Source organism: Staurois parvus, unplaced genomic scaffold (assembly GCF_062004578.1).
Source record: "Staurois parvus isolate SC_StPar_1 unplaced genomic scaffold, SC_StPar_1.0 ptg000439l, whole genome shotgun sequence".
Classification (NCBI taxonomy): Eukaryota; Metazoa; Chordata; class Amphibia; order Anura; family Ranidae; genus Staurois; species Staurois parvus.
In genome coordinates this window covers 6,384,299-6,390,298 of record NW_028318235.1, presented here as the reverse complement: position 1 = coordinate 6,390,298, position 6,000 = coordinate 6,384,299, and positions in this window count along the sequence as shown.

Below are 6,000 nucleotides of genomic sequence, written 5' to 3'. Positions count from 1 at the left end.
TTTAAGAGAAAAGACACAGTTCTATCATATATGCAGCTACAAACTTATAAACACTGACATCTACTATTTGAAGAATATATCTCTAATGAACAATGAAGTAGTTGTTGCAAAATACATAAACACTGTATTCCAACAGCCCCACTCAACAACTACTCCTTACATTAGTCCCATTTCAGATTTCAGTTCAATAAATCTGTTTCTTGTAAGCAGCTTTGTCAATGGCTCTGATCCACTTTTGTTTCTCATGTTTGGCTGGGATGCCTTTATTGCTTTTGGTGGATTTCCTTATTGAAGCCACTTGTGGCCTGGTTTCTTCTTTTGTAAAACTTGGATTGTCTGCATTAATTTCTATTTCTGTATCACTTTGTCGCTTATCTTCACGTGACACTGATGATTTCCCTCAGTTTGAATTTTGTGTTAATTCATGAAATTTTGAACATACTGAAGTTTCATCGACAATTACACTTCTACTGATGAGTATCTTGCTTGTGTCTTGGTGTAGAATTCTGTATCCCTTTTGAGATTCATTGCAACCCACAAGTACAATTTTCTTTGCACACACATTCTATTCTATATGTTTTTCTTTTGGGATGTGCGTATAGGCTTTGCTTCCAAAAATTTTTAGATGGTTCAGATTTGGGGCTTTCCCATTCTACATTTACAATGTTAGTTCATTATCTGGACGTGCATCAAGTGCTGTGACAAGCTTTTCATAACTTTAAGGTAAACCAATAAGTAATAGTGCTGCAACATGACAGTAATTAATGTCTTCTCCTTTACCTCTCAGGCGTTCAACCATTTCTAAGGTGTGCCTTATGTAATCCTGCATGTGCCTTTCATCAGCTTGGTTTGGTTTAGCTTTCTAATCAAATGCAGTTTATTGCTGAGATTAGCTCTTTTGTAATTCTTCCTACATTTCTTTAGCACTTTCACACTTACGTATATGTATGATTTAATCATCTTCTATGCTAAGAAAGATTGTGCTCTGAGCTTTCTGTTTATTTATTATAGCTACTTATATGGCACCATCAATTTACCCAGCGCATTACACATATACATTTTACATTCACCTCAGTCCCTTACTCTCAAGGAGCTCACAATCTAAGGTCCCTAACTCATATTGATACCACAGTCAGTTTAGAAAGGAGCCAATTAACCTACCAGCATGTCTTTGGAGGGTGAGAGGAAACTGAAGTACCCAGAGAAAACTCGCGCAGGCACAGGGAGAACATACAAACTCCAGGCAGGTAATGTCATGGTTGAGATTTGAACTGATGACTCGGTAGTGCTGCTAGGCGGAAGTGCTAACCGCTTAGCCACTGTGCTTTCTGACCTAGTCCTCTATCAACTCATCTGAAGGGTGTTCTGGCCTGACTTCATTTTACATTTCCTTGTACCTTCTCATATTAGCAGCATTTTCATCTGGAATTTCCAAGACTGGTAGTTTTGGTTTGTCAGGTTTGCAAATGAAAGCTTTATTGCAGCTGTATTATTGACCATTTTATGTTATTCTGTTGCAGTCTTCTCTCTGTTGCTGTATCATGCACCTATTTGATGTAGCTAGCTATGTCTGGGTGTCTGGGCCCATAATCTGTTAGAGATTATGTATATAGCCCTACAGAACAGACCACATGTGTTTCTCTGCTGCTTCTCTGCAAACAGGAACTTTTCTTTTTTCTTTTTAGAGAAAAGACATAGAATTCTATTATAGATACTGCTATAAACTACTAAACACTGAAATAGTTGTTGCAAAATACATGAACACTGTATTCCAACACCTCCATAAACTTCCAGTGCATGGGGGGTTAATAGAGCCTAGGGACCTGTCATATGCAATCATCAAGAGGGATAACTATGCCCACACTTTCTATCCCTTTTCTTCATTCACAGAAACTGTAATTTAGCTTATATGAATGAAAATGATCTATGAATGGAAGAGATGGACCTCTCTTTCATCTTTCCGTCCTCCATTCATAGATCATTTTTCATTCATAGAAGCTATAGTACAGCTATGATAAATGTGGGAGGAGGCACAAAGGGTGAGAATCAAGACACCTTGCAATGCTGCTGTTACAGATGTCCCCTAAAATACATCTGTTTTGAGTAAAACTAAAACTAAACTAAAAATAATCCCCTTCTTATATGTTAGCTTTCTAGCTGTGCCTGGCTTCCAACATTCTCAGTCACGCAGAATAATCTGGCAGTAAATGAAAATCAGACAAAAAATCAGTTGTCGCTTTACTTTCGGAAAGTCAGTGACTCAAACTATTGAAGACAAAATATTTCACATTACAAGCAGAAACCTCAGCTTTTTACCAGAAGGAGAAAAGTGTCAACACTTTTGCAAGAAAGATCAGGGATGCTAAAACCAGAAAAGAAAAAAATATATTTTACACTGTATATTTTCCTTTACATATGTATTTGTTGTCATGATTAATGATGGTGAATATTCAGGTTCAATTTGCTTGTTTGCCAAACAGCTTGATCAGAGTGAAAGTTGAGTCACTTCAAGCAAAACTATCATGGTGGAAATATGGATGTTGCCACTGCGGACTTTCTTCTTGAAATGCTTGTTACCTGGCTGCTGAACCGATCCACTAAATTTAGTAAACTCACAGACCTGGAACAACTTTGCAGATATGGAAAGTCACAGAAAAGTCAGAAGCCTTTTATATATTTTTTTCCAGGTTAGTATTAAAGCAACAGGTTCATCATGACAGTCAGTCAAATGGAATTATCAGAAGTGGTCGGCAATAAACGTCTCTGTCATAGCAAAAATACTGCTACAGGGCGGCAGGGGTGCGCAAAATCACTTATATATATGTGATTTTACAGTTCTGGGAAGCCATTCGCTGCATTGGCTGTTAATCACCGGGCCCAGCTGATGATTACTCGCCAGCACCCGGTGGTTGCCGAGTATTACCAATGGGGGAGAGAACTGTGTGTAAACAATACAGTTCTCTCCCGTCAGCTCCTGCACACTGTTTTGTATGGCTCTGTATAGCAGAGCCATACAAACCAGTGTGCTTACAGTGGAAAGCACACACAGCCCACACAGTTAACCCTTTGATCACCCCAGATATTAACACATTCCTGCCCAGTGACATTAGTACAGTGTCAGTACTTTTTATTAGCACTGACCACTCTATTGGTGTCACTGGGGATGTCAGTGACACCAAGTCAGTTCCCCCCAATGTCAGAATGCTCGTCGCAGTCCCGCAGTCCTGCTATAAGTCGCTGATCACCGCCATTACTAGTACAGAAAAAAATTCCAGTATATATACCGCCATTTGTAAACACTATAACTTTCACATAAACCAATTAATTTACACGTATTGTGATTTTTTTTCAGCAAAAACATGTAGCAGAATACATTTTGCCCTCAATTTATGACGAAATTTGATTTTTTAAATTTTTTTACTGGACATGTTTAATAGCAAAAAGTAAAAAATATAGTTTTTTTTCTCAAAATTGTCGGTCTTTTTTTGTTTATAGTGCAAAACATAAAAAAAAAACAGAGTACCACCGAAAGAAAGCTCTATTCGTGGGAAAAAAAGGACGTAAATTTCATTTGGGTGCAGCATTGCATTACCGCGCAATTGTTAGGTAAAGCAACACAGCGTCGTAACGCAAAAAATGGCCTGGTCAGGAAGGGGGGTAAATCCTCTGGAGGGCAAGTGGTTAAAGATGCATTCAAAGTAGTTGTAAACCTTCCTTATAACAACATCATGTGTCAAAATGTAAAATCAAGCTTAAATAACCTGTTACCTTTTTAATTTTTAAAAAAATCTTTCCTTTAATGTACTGTCAAGCTTCAGAATTACAGGCCAGGTGATCACTCTTGGTTCCACAGTGATGCACAGACCTGCCAGTGGGCGTGTGCAGTGTTTATGTCAGAACCAGAAATGACATTGCCACCGAGCGTCTGTTTCCATGGCAATGGAATGCAATTAGACCCATCAGCAAAAGTCACTTCCACTTTCCCCATCTGAGAGCAGGGATGGGCGAGGGCGTGGCTTTGCCATGGACGATATATGTGCGATGTGCCTGTATCTCTAGTGGGGTGACACAAGAGGTAATCTGAGCACGGTAGTATACATCAGCTGCCATGCTACCATGGTCAGTTTATTTTTGTTTCATGTTATAATATTAGTTATGAGTAAGGCCATGTAGGATGAAACACATTAACTTTTTTTGTATCTGCAACCTTTATGCTGTAGTCTTCTAATAAATGCAAGAACTTAAAGAGCATTTACGGTCATGTGGATCCTTCCTTGCCTAAGTACCGTGGTCAGTTTACTTGTAGGAGGATCGGCACAGGCAGGATTAACCGAGTAAATTGAAAACTGGCAGACAGAAAAATAATACATATGTCAGAAATCACATTCAAAAAATGTAACTGCTTGACCTCCGGAAGATTTACCCCCCTTCCTGACCAGGCCATTTTTTGCATTACGGCACTGCGTTACTTTCTTTTGATGGTATTTGGTCACAACTGGGTTTTTTATTTTTTGCGCTATAAATAAAAAAAGACCAAAAATGTTGAAAAAAAGCACATCCCTGTAAAGCATATCCCATTAAAAGTTTAAAAAATAAAATTTCCTCAAACTTAAGCCAATATGTATTCTGCTACATACTTTTGGTAAACAAAAGTTATAGTGTCTACAAATTATGAGATTTTTTTTTATATATACTAGTAATGGCGGTGATCAGCGACTTATAGCGGGACTGTAATATTACTATAGGCATTCTGACAATAACTGACACTTGGGAACCAGTGACACTAATACAGTGATCAGTGCTAAAAATATGCACTGTTACAGTACCAATGACACTGGCTGTGAACAGGTTAACATCTAGGGAAATCAAAAGGTTAAATGTGTGCCTATCCAGTGTTTATGTGTAAAGTGTGCTGATTTTACCAATGGATGTGCTGGATTTTATCCCCTGCTTTGCACGGCAACAAAAACCAACATATTCCGGCTGACAGAACAGAGCTCTGCACTGCTTACATATGCAGAGATCAGTCCAGTGTGTCTCCTCACCGATCAGTGGGTGCTGGCGCTCATCTATTGGCTGGCACCTGCTGATCGGCTCCTGCTGTGACTAATCTGCTGTGACTAATCACTGCGTGCCAGCTGTGCTGCCTAAACCGGAAGTGTTGGATCATGTACGGGTACATAATCCAGCCCAGGAGAGCCGCTCTGCTGCCGTACTCCTACAGGAGGCAACAGAACTTTATGCAAAGTAATAACTCTTTTAGTAGCTGCCTAAATACTTTTCAAACAACAAACTGCATAAAAGTATATTTTTTGCTCTTTCCTTTTCTAAAACAGAATGGTGATTCTGCCATTGAATTGTTTAACCAAAGTAAGAGTATGTTACCTATGTTTTTAATAAAAGTGTATTAAAATATTATTACACTGTATCACAATGTAAGTTTTCTTATGGCTTGCACCACCTTCCTGGATTGTGTCAAACCACTGAGGGAAGGCGAATAGAGGAGAATCATTCCAGGTGCTTCACAAATGGATCCCTCATCTGGGCTGTGTTTACACAAGCTGTGTCTGTCTATTCCAAAACAAGAAGGGCAAACACCAAGAGCAAATCCAAGAGTGTGGTGAAGGGAGCACAGAGGACTATTTGAATTCGGAAATAGCATGGACACATTTACTAAAATGGGAGAGTGCAAAATCTGGTGCATCTGTATATGGTAGCCAATCAGATTCTAACTTCAGCTTGTTCAATTGAGCTTTGACTATAAAACCTGGAAGCTGATCGGTTTCTATGAAGATGATAAAGCAGTGCAATACCAGAATATTCAACTTGCTTTACTCACTAACTGGGTTGAATATCCCCAAAAATGCCAAGACGATGGCTATGCCAGGACCTGTCGAACGAGTTACCCAAACATCTCGGATTCCTTGCCTTTTATATCTTTTCAGCAGCCAAGAACTGTGGAGGGAGCGTGGAAACCACATGTAGTCAACCTTGCAGTAG